Genomic DNA, 11,435 nt, shown 5'->3' with positions numbered 1-11,435 from the left:
TTGTACTATAAGTGCGATATTTACTATTACTACTATATCTTTAGACACATGATTTGTTATTAATTTAAAATGTGAAAATGTTCCAAAATGCATGCTTTAAGGAGTACAATATTTAATCCAACAAAATTTGAAAAAAAAATGCTAAGTACCTAAAAGGCTGAAACGACCAAAATGGAAAGTGCAAATTTTAGGAATTTTCCATTATATTTCATCCATTCCATAGTAGTGAATGTATTTCTTTCCGACACGGAGATTAAGAAAAATGTGTGTAATAAAGTATGGAGAGAGGAAAAAGTAGAGGAAATAAAGTAATAAATAAGGAAAAGTAAGTGAAAGTAAATGAAATTTTCCATTAATTTGAAATTTGAACAATTATATCATTCATTATTATCATATAATTCATGTTGTTCTTGTGAATGTTGCATAAATACGTCTTCCAATATTTATTCAGAAATCTCACTATCATGCATGAATTATTATAATTCCATATTTTAGGCATCCAAGAATTTACCATTTATGATAAATTTAAATCGTATGGTTAAAAATGGCAGGCATGTTTCACCCAGAAACTGAATTCATCAACAAATTGCACCGGTTTATTAGAGAGAGTGGAATGGAAAAATAAAGCAAAATATTATCGAGTTTAAAGAAAAGGAAAGGAAAGGAAAAGGAAAAATACCAAAAGATGTCGATAAATTAAATACGTCGGCATTAAGGTACAGAATGACATTAGAAAATAAAATTTAATTTAGAATGACCCAACTTTATAATGTCATAGTAACTTATTCGCTTTATTATTATTTTTAATAAATTATATATCAAATCGTGATGTTGAATTATATAAACGGACGCGTAATTAACAGCTACCTACAAGGAATACATGAATATGAACCGATAATAATCACCCTATTTTTGGCATAATATTAGCATAATGCATTAATGTTATTTTCATAACTACATTTTTTTTTGTTTTGACTAATACTATATTACATGCTCTAATGTTATTTTAAATATAAATAAATCGTATTATGAAACTCAAATTAAATTTAATATTCTTATCCGATCCTACATTCAATTCAAGTATTCATACATATATATAACACTCCAATTATTTTACTTATTAAAAATTTAATTGTTACATTTTTCTTCCATCCCGAATCGATGAGAGTAAATACAAAATATAGAAACAAAACACCATAAACCTATATACATGAAACAATAAAACTCCTCAAATTGTATTAATGCCAAAAGTCCATATACAGATTGATATGCATGACTCAGTGTTCAATCTGTTCTTATTAACAGATCATCCCAAAGCTTACCGCTTGCAAACTTCGAATAATTAGTATAAATTTTCTTATTAAATAGAGAAACGTAACTAATCTAGAAATGAAAAATAAAGCATTTTAAAATTAATTTTTCTAATATTAATTGGAATGGAGAAAGAAAATTAAAAATTTTCTTTTCTACTATAGAGGAAGAAGAAATAGAAAAAAAAATTAAAAAGAAAAAAAATCGACGATTACATTCTAATTTCTAAATACTAGTATATCAAATTGGTAGAGTAAGAAATCATAATAAATTTTTGTCACAGATAGATTAGAACAGATTTGTTTTTTTTTTAAATAAAGTAAAAGTCAAATCTTATTGAAATCCTAATAAATAAGAATGGAGCGTAAATATATGTTAACATAAATACTGGATACTACTACTATAAAATTTAAAAATAAAAGATACATTATAACTTTAAGGTTGAGAATCATTCCAATCTGTAGTAATACGCGGCACTATTATTGATTTATTTCTGTCTCTCTCTCTTCCATCTATAAATTCCATTGTAATAACAAACTTCCTACCCCCACTCTCAGTCTACACATTTCTGCTATTCTCTTTTCCAATTCCTCCCATCATTACATTTACATATAGAAGTATTTTTGTTGGATATTATTAAAAATGGGAACAGCTACTTTCGTCGATATTATTGTAGCCATTCTTCTTCCCCCACTCGGTGTTTTCCTCAAGTTTGGCTGCGGGGTATTATTTCTATTTCTATTTCTATTTCTATTTCTATTTCCATTTATTTTGTTTTTGCTTTAGAAAAATAAAAAAATTACAATTAAATTTGGGTTTATGAATGTGAATTTGAACTTTTGGATACAGATTGAGTTCTGGATTTGCTTGTTGTTGACGCTGTTTGGTTACCTTCCTGGAATCATTTATGCTGTATATGTTCTCACCAAGTAGAGATTTGGATTCCCCTCCATCTCCATCACCATGGTATACTCATCTTTTCCTTTCTTATTTCTGTGTGGTTTTATTAAAATTGGACACTAGTTATAATTAAGTGCTTGCAATCTTTTGAAATTGTGGTTGAAAATTATTAATGGATCACGTTCTTTAAAGGTGTATCATATCATTGAAATTGTGGTTGAAAATTATTAATGGATCACGTTCTTTAAAGGTGTATCATATCATTACATTTTTAATTGGGATATTGCATTTAATCTTATTATACCCCCGCGCTACCACATAATTATTGCCATATAAAATTATATTTTCTGAAAAATTAATTTTATGAAAGAATGAATGATCTTGAATCATTCTTGATGACACCAAGGAATTCACTATTTTAAGTGTAGTAGTCCATCTATATTATTAAATGTTACTTTTCAGCTATACCATTCATATTAAAATTAATTAATCTATCAACTTAAATTCAAGATCCATTTACATTAGTAATTCGTTTTTATCTATACGGTTCAAAGTTTTTAACATTTTGCATCAATATTTGTAAGATCACATCATTATATTCGCACCGAACTGCTGAGTTTTCGCTGAATCAATGTACAAGATTTTCTGAATATTACTGCTATTTTTTGGGCATTTTGGAGCTATTTCTGTTTTAATCTTTATAGTTGGTTCTGATATTTGCTCTTTTTCTTGAATGCAGGTGTAGGATCGTGTTTATGTTAGTGTTGATGCTTCAAAACATGTTTAAATCACTGTTTCCTTTATCGATTGTCCTATTTGTCATGTTCTATTGATGTCTAAATCAGTACCATCACACTTTTTTTTTTTTTTTTTTGTTTCTTGTGGGAATTGTAATTTCATGTGCGATCTGTTTATGAAGTTATACATTCTTATTTAAATTGTGTATATTTATGTTTATTTTGTTAAAATTAATGACTTATGCCCCAATATCCTTCACAAATTTGATTACTTGCATCTCCAACTCTGACTTTTTAAAATAACTCTCTTGGTTGAAGGACATACAAAAATCAATCAAAGAAAATAAATATGCAGGCTCATTCTACAAAATCATTGTAAGAATATATAGTATAGTTCACTCCAAAATCAAACAAAAATAAATTTGAACTATTATTTTTCATGAAAATTTAATCTAGTTTCCCTGCATTCCGTTACAACACAAATCCAAACTCCGATTAAACTCGCTTCATAGTTCACACACACTTCATAAGCCATCCATATACGGCTAAAACTAACAAAACAAGATAAAACAGCTAATAGAAAAATGAAGAGTGCATTTGTATCATACATAATACAGATCCAGAAATTGATGCGGTTGTCTGTCTGGCTTATTTTAGTTACTTCGTTTGCAAGAGCCAATTACATCGTTTGATCAAATCAAACGATGTAAGGGACTAAAAGCAAAGACGAGGACATGTAAGAGCACCAACCAACCTAGGGTTCTCCACCGAGCTCCACTCTTAAGTTGTCATAGGGGTACACCTTGGGTGCCTGTGAAGAACCCAGAGAAAACATTAGGAAGAAAATAAAACTTTCCACTCGTAGAGTAATGCATCTGTATGAGGGACCAAGTGCCCTCTAAATTAACTTTAAACTGGCTTTAACGTTTTTTCATCATCATAGCACTATTAACATGGTGGTGTTTTGACTCCTGCATAACAGACATTACACATTGTGCTTTGGTCTTTATTGCGTAATTGTTAATATTATAAGTAGTGGGAAAAGAAAATAAAAGGACCCAAGTCCTCTTAACATGTCAAGACTAGTATGCTGAGATGCTAATCCAGTATTACTGAAGAAATATCTGGTCCTGATACATACCAAAACATTAACAGCTCTTGATCAGAGCACAATGATAAGTATAAGCAAGAGGTGAAACCATGACTAATATAAAAATCTTTTTTGTTCCATTGTCTAAAAAATCTTTGTGAGGCAAAACTTGGCGCCAAGGCACACGGAGATAGCATTTGACAGCCTCACCTGGTACAAACAGGGAAGGCAACTTGAACTTATGCTTTAGTTTATTTAATTTTCCTATTTTTTCAGACTTTAAAGGGCGAAAGGATTTTTTATTCTTTTGCCTCAATTTTTAAAATTGGACTGCTATAAAACAGTAACAGATTAAAGTGAAAAAACGAAGTTCATGAACCTAATCCTACAGAAAACATGGGAACTGGGAAGAAATCTCGAGCTTTGTTTTGCGCCCTGTGCCTCTATCTCAATGCTTTCTTGAAATAGTCATATTTTTTAATTACGGTTAAGCATTTTTGAGATCATTACTAAATTGGCCACCTTTACAATAGCAGGAATTTCCAAAGGGCATCTTCGAGGTAGTTTTTCTTTTAGTAATTCAGTATTTTGTTAGTTTGCTACCTTAGCTCTGTCACATTTTCCCAGAGTTGACAGATTGTACATATTCCTATAAAAACTCACCAGTGAAAACTCATCAGTTCCCCAAGGCTCAAAGAAGAAGATGCTTATCAGAGTTCATTATAGGAGTAGAACAACAAATCAAATAAAAAAGTTCAGAGATTCCATCCAAACAACAGCCAAAAACAAGACTACACAAGCAGTGGCGGACACAGGATTTCAATTATGGGGGATCCAGTTTACTATTAACAGTAATAGAGTATTTTTTCAATATTTATCTTCACTATAAGTAGTTGTATACGAGTGGCAAGAAGTGACGACATATATAGATGAATAATGAGTACAAATAATAAAGGGTTGGTGACAATAACTCCCTCTGTCCTACTAATGTGAAACACTTGTTTTTTTGCACGAGAATTTATATGGTGTTATTGGAGTATTTTTTAGTTAATTAAAAAAATTATAAAGAGAGAAAAAAATATAGAGATGATTACACTTCCATTTTAATGGGGAGTAATAAATAAGGACAGTTTTTCATTGCAAATTATGTGCGAAATAAAAAAAAATAAAGTGAGCGTAAGTTAAAACTAAAAGCTTGTGTATATTTGAAAAATGAGAAGTACTCACCACAAGATTTTATATAAGTGTTATTTTCTAAGTTAAATAAAAAAAATGATAAAGTGAGAGAGAGAGAGAGAGAGAGAGAGAGAGAGAGAGAGAATAATGTTTCATTAATAAATAAGGATATTTTGTAATTGCCAGAAGTTAAATCTAAAACCTTGTGTATTGGTAAAGATGAGAAAACACGAGAAGTATTAATAAAAATTAAATTTCAGACTAAAACACCACTTTAGGCATGTGAAAATGAAAGGACAAAGTAAGCATAAAACAGTCCAAGGAGGTTTCGAACCTGGACCTCTCCAAACGGAGACCAAGGAGTCAGCCACTTGCGCTGATGGAGAATTATATTCATGAAACTAATAGTATTGGTTACGAAAGTTGGGGGTTCCATGGGACCCCAGGCCCCATTGTAGGTCTGCCACTGCACACAAGGTTACAAGATCTTAATACTCCAATGTCATTCCATGATTTGCAATCTTTGACAAAATCAGTAATGTTAACTGAGCATCAAAACACCAAGTTCTGGGTCATTTTCTAACACACTTCTCAAAGTAGTTTTGAGTTGTAGATAATCAATGTTAACAATCTAAAGATTAAGTAATCAGTTCCTACTTAGAACTAGGAAGCTTGTTGGCTGTTCAATTAGCAAAAAATCAGCATACAATGTACACAATCTCCTATACGCCCTGTACTATAGATTTGAAAGAGAGTTAAAAACATAATATCAGATTTAAACCATTTTGTCTTCAAATTATTTTTGGCAAAGGAAATATTTGTTGCATCTATTGTTGCTAAAAACCCACAAGTCAATTATGATGCCAAGCCAAACATTTGCAATCTATACGTACATGTGTCTTTCCTAATGCCAAAATAACCACAATTTTTTACTTCACCCAGAAAACAATCAATGCCTCCCGAATTTTCTTCCCTCTTCTACACAAGTAAACAAGCACCCCAATGTCATATAAGATCAATGTCAACGGTAATCGGTAACCAACTCGAAAATAGTAGGCTTCAGTGGTTATGAAAATAATACTCTGTGGAGGAAAAGACCATTCAATTGCTCTTTTACCGCCGAATCTTAAAGCACACCAGATGCTCACCAATAATGTGTTAGATTAGAATTAATTACATACTAACTAATCAGCTAGTTAAATGTAATAGAGCATCAGCACCATAGTTGAAAATTGAGAGAGACACAAGCAAATGGTATTGCAGAGTTCATTACATAAAAAGGAAAAATACAGGTCACTTTTGTTAAGCACGAGGAGACATTGTGTAAAACTTTCCATCAAACACTATATATATACTTCTTTGGAGAAGACAACCCAAGCACAGACCAAGTATGCTTAAAGTAACAAGAAAATTCAACATTATTTTAAGCATCATATAAAAAGTTCAAGTAGAACAACAGGCAAGCTAACAAAAATAACCGTAAGACCCAATAATACATAGATCACACGCAGGATAAAAAAAAGATTAAACACTGCCAATAGATGAAAAACAAACACATAATCAATACATTTGACTTACAAATGGTATTGTAGAAGCTTTGTCATTCCACACAACTAATAGCCCAAGAGAAGCAAAAAATCCCAATCCAATGCTTCGTACTACAGCAGAAATTCATCATAACAGTTACCACAAAACCCCCAATTACAAACAGAAATCATATATATGAACAATTGTAAAAACAAAACAAAAATATATATAAGGGGTGCGCGTGTGTGTAAAGTGTAATCAATTCAAACTGTGAAAATTTCTGACCTTCCCAACTGCATCGGCAATCCGATCGATACAAGGTTCTGGAAACGGAGTCCCGTTATGCCACACAAGTTCGTCATTTACTGGAAGCTGCATTTCCAGCAAATTTCTAGGGCTTCAATATATGTTCAGTATAAATTGAACAAAACGAATAGAGATGAAAAGCTTTACCGGTTTATTGGGAACGATGTGCTTTCCGACGGGGAGGCCCATACCAGAGCGCTGCCGGAGAGAGGATGCGGCGGAACGCGAAACGACGCCCGTTGCCACCCATGATCCGTGATGCTACGTGGCTCAACCTTGCTGCCATCTTCGATTTCTTCCCGTTTATCTTAGGGTATCAAATTTGAAGGAATTGCGACTTGGCAAGGACACAACAATCCCCGAGTAAACGTCGAAAGATGCTATATATAGAAGTAACCAAGTACAAATGTAGAGAAATTACATAATTTAAATGGAGCCACAGCTCAGCTTAACTACCGCATAACCTACGACTGAGAAATGCACCAAATTCCATAGGAGTCCGCAATCTCCTCCGTAGAAGGAGATCCCTGTATACCTCGAACCCTGACAGAAAAGCCTGTTCATCTCCCTCCGAGGGCTCAACTGGGGCGGGCCTGTCACGGAAGCCTCTTAGATTTCGCAGATATTTCTTGCTCAGAAACTTCAACCATTCAATCAGATCATTCCCGTACTGGCCCTCCCCCACATGACTCTCCCCTCGTATGATATTCATGAACGCCCAGGCGTCGATTCCCCCTGTAGGCATACGACTGTAAAGAGTGGTCACCCCTCTGAAGAATGCTGAAAACTCATTAATATATATTGCCACCTCTGGGTAGTCTTCCATTCTGCAATGCACATTTCCGCGGCGCCACGGAGCGACCATCGGGAACGGTACTTCACCTCCACCAGGGGTTTTTTCTTTTTTTGTTCTAAACCAATCATTGTCATTCTTCGAGTGTACTGGACTTTTTTTTTATTCCGCCTTTAGGAGAGACGCATGACCCTCATGCGTCTCCTTTTAATGAAACGCGTGACAATTATGCGTCTTTACGGGTAATTTTTTCAAATTTTTTTTAACAAGGTCTTAGGAGAGATGCATGAGCCTCGTGCGTCTCTAAATACAAAGTCTGCCAAAGTCTACTATGTAAAAATCTTAGTAATCATTCGACCCATTGAATCTTATTTACACGGAGAAGCCGATATTGTCAACAAAGTCTGCTAAAACGATAAAAACGGAGTTTCGAATTTCGGAATTAATCAAATAGTGGGAACTGGGAAGTTTCGAATTTCAGAAGAATAATACTGAAACAAATAAAAAAATCTTTGAGTAGCAGTGTATGTATTTAAAAATCTGCCAATATGAAGTCAACAAAGTCTGCCAAAGTCTGCTCTGTAAAAATATTTTTCTCTCTCCAAATAGCAATCATTCTTCATAGACCTTGAGCAGCAGTGTAGGTATTTAGAGACGCATGAGGCTCATGTGTCTCTCCCTGCGTCGTTAAAAAAAATCGGAAAAAATTGAGAGATGCGTGTCCCTCATGCGTCTCCCATAAAGACGCATAATCGTCACGCGTCTCATTAAAAAGAGACGCATGAGGGTCATGCGTCTCTCCCAAACACAGAATAAAAAAAAGTTCAGTACACACACGGAATCTAAGCTCTATTCTAGAACAAAAAAAGAAAAAACCCCCTCCACCAGCCTCTCTCAACCCGCACATAATCATAACATCATGTGTCGCCCCCTTGATCAAGTCAATACGTCGCAGCTGCTGAATGATCACATAACGCATTAGCATATGATTAACACAGTGATGATTCCATGGATTGTCAACCACCATTGCCATGACGGCCGCCCCATACACATCCAGGCTATCATGAATTCCCTCTGGCCATAGAAGCTTCTCCAAATTGTCGTGTGTCGGCCTGATTGGTTGCCCGTCGATTAACCAAAAGTTCGATAAGAATTTTGGCTTCCCCTTGAAATTATACTCCCATCTGTGTGACCTCCCTGCCGCCTCATCGATAATCAGCTCACCATCAAACTCATCCCACCTCACCATATGCATCAATTTAGATGTGCCCTCCTTCATATTAGTCCCCGGAGGAAAACAAGCCTGGAGCCTGGTCACATGGTAAGAACCACGATGGATGATGAAGTCCTCATCTGCGATCCCAGCCCGGAAATAGTCATTGAGGTAGCGCTGTACGAGACGCGCTCTTTGTCCGGATGGTCACGCGAGAAGATGGTCAGATTGTCGTCACCGGCGCACATTGTTTTGAACCCAGAAGGGGGAATCCCCGCTTCGACACATGCAGCTCTAATATAGAGGATGTTGAGCGCAGTGTTCAGTCAACCCGTCCATAACGACCCTGACGGCACCATACCATCAATCGTAAAGACCCCTCCATCATCCAGGACGACGACCCGCTCGATGACGGCTTTAGTCATCATTAACTTATATGCTTCTAGTAGCCTCTTCCCCCTCTCGTCCCTTGCCTCAAAGCAACTGATCACGACATCGATGATGAACGCGATGTCCTCAGCGGGACGCTCTCGGTCGAACTTGGACCAGTCTAGCTCCACGATGGCCCCTGCTGCCTCGACCTTCTTCCACACGGCTCCCCAGTCGGCACTTGCCTTCACTACCCCGTTCTTGAAGCCACACCCCTCCTCCAGCCTCTTGGCATCCGTCAAGGTGGACAAGACGTTGTACAACTGGCTCGAGGCTGCCTGTTCAAGTGCATCGAGCATCATCACCGCCCGCCTAAGAGGCATACCACTGGCCACCTTCTCCACGACTTTCTCATTCTTGAGTGACTTGCTTCGAAAACCAACTCTCGCACCAAAGTGAGGCATCTGCTCCTCAGACAGCGCTCCCGCCCCGAATTGGTCATAGTACCACCACATCTCCTTTTCAAGTAACTTCTTGAGTCCACGCTTCCCCTTAATACCAAAAGTACAGAGAAATGGACCCGCCGTCGCCTCATTGTTGAAATTCTTCATCACACAAACACCCTCCCCGTCCGGGACCTCCAATCATGATGGAAGGGAGAGGACTTCCCTAGCAAAGTCCACAGGAAAGAGGTCCCTCAGCACTGCACCAGGAGGATCATCAATCGCACTACCGAGCAGAAGGATTGCATCACCAATGTCGCCACCCCCACGCAACATTGAGCTACTTTCCTCCCAACCCCTCATCGACCCCCCTCTGATGATCCTCCGCAGTCCCGCCTCCCACCTACTCCGAGCGGTGGGGTTGCCCCGTGGCTGCTGTATCTTGAACGGAATCTGTATGTGAATTCTCAAACTCCGCATGACTTCTTGACCTCTGCGAGCGCGTTTGAGGCCGACCGCGAGTGGGTTGTTGACCTTTACCCCTACCTGTGCCTGCGACTCTAGGACGCTTGGCTCGACTAGGTCCGACAGGGGGTGGTTCTGCCCGGGCAGGTTGGGGGGGAGGGGTGATCCCACGGGGACAATAGAGGCCAGCGTCCTCCTCCTCTCCCTCGGAATCCTCTGCAGCATCTGGTGCACCTGCGGTAGCCAGAAGATGCTCGAGATTCTTCTCTTGCCGAGTGTTGAGCGAAAACTCAGCAGCTTCTTCCTCGCATACCGGAGCAGTGCCGCCGCCCTCTGCTCATCTTTGAGGAAGTTAATCTCATTCTCCCTCTTCACAACCGCAGCATACTGGCTGCAGGCCAGATCCTGCCCACCCAACGCCCGCGGCTTGGTCCTATTGCCCCTTGCTGTTGCCTCGGCCACGTTCATGTCCCAACACTGATTGTTGAGATCATCCTCATCAACCTCCTCCATGACAGACACAGGATAGTAGGCTGTCACAATCTCCTGCCGCCTCGCCTCCTGCCTCGCTTCAAGTTTGCGGATACCCAATCTCCTTCTGGTAGGCGGACATTTCCAGCTTGAGGTTATTGGAGAAGTCCTGGCGCTGAATCTGGATGATGGATTCAAGTGCCACGTCCTGGGGGGCAAAGACGTTCATGGCACGGCGCACAAGCTTCGCGTGCTTGGTAATACCGCCCACCGCATCCTGGCCCGCCTTAGTGCGCAACCACTTGGAGAAATCAACAAACTGCTTGACATAGCAAGTGGTGTGCAGTTCGAAGATGGACTTCTTGACGCCCAAACTCGTCACGGAACCAAGCATCCCGTTCTCATTGAAGCGAGCCACCGCCTGCACATGCTTGAGGTAACTCTTGAAAGTAAAACCGTTGTTGATCGCGAGGTCGCGATTGAAGATGGCCGCTGGATAACCGACGGTGACTAAAGGCGCAGCTGCCTCTAGGAGCTGTTGGGTCTCTTGTTCTGCAGTAACGGCAAAGTCAAGGATTAAGAGTTCTGCCATCGCTGATGTGAGAGATCTGGGGTTTTTTCTTTTTTGTACTAG

General features: G+C 38.2%; 2 long non-coding RNA genes across 3 annotated transcripts; one reads left to right on the top strand and one right to left on the bottom strand.

Annotated features, from left to right (window-relative positions):
• The first annotated feature begins 1,775 nt into the window (after positions 1 to 1,775).
• On the top strand, positions 1,776 to 2,259 carry LOC121743427. Its single transcript, XR_006038253.1, has 2 exons — positions 1,776 to 2,034; positions 2,161 to 2,259. It is a non-coding gene; the product is annotated as an uncharacterized LOC121743427 (long non-coding RNA).
• A 1,078-nt stretch (positions 2,260 to 3,337) lies between these two features.
• Positions 3,338 to 8,012, bottom strand: LOC121745422. 2 transcript variants are annotated; one of them, XR_006038824.1, is made up of 5 exons: positions 7,195 to 8,012; positions 7,027 to 7,113; positions 6,793 to 6,872; positions 5,549 to 5,680; positions 3,338 to 3,759 (listed from the first exon to the last, which is right to left on the bottom strand). It is a non-coding gene; the product is annotated as an uncharacterized LOC121745422 (long non-coding RNA). The 2 variants fall into 2 exon arrangements; XR_006038822.1 differs by having other exon boundaries at positions 3,338 to 5,680; positions 7,195 to 8,006.
• Between the last annotated feature and the right edge of the window lie 3,423 nt (positions 8,013 to 11,435).

This window comes from Salvia splendens, chromosome 8 (assembly GCF_004379255.2).
Source record: "Salvia splendens isolate huo1 chromosome 8, SspV2, whole genome shotgun sequence".
NCBI classification, from domain to species: Eukaryota; Viridiplantae; Streptophyta; class Magnoliopsida; order Lamiales; family Lamiaceae; genus Salvia; species Salvia splendens.
Note: the sequence above shows the minus strand (reverse complement) of the source record. Positions and strands in the feature narration are given on the sequence as shown.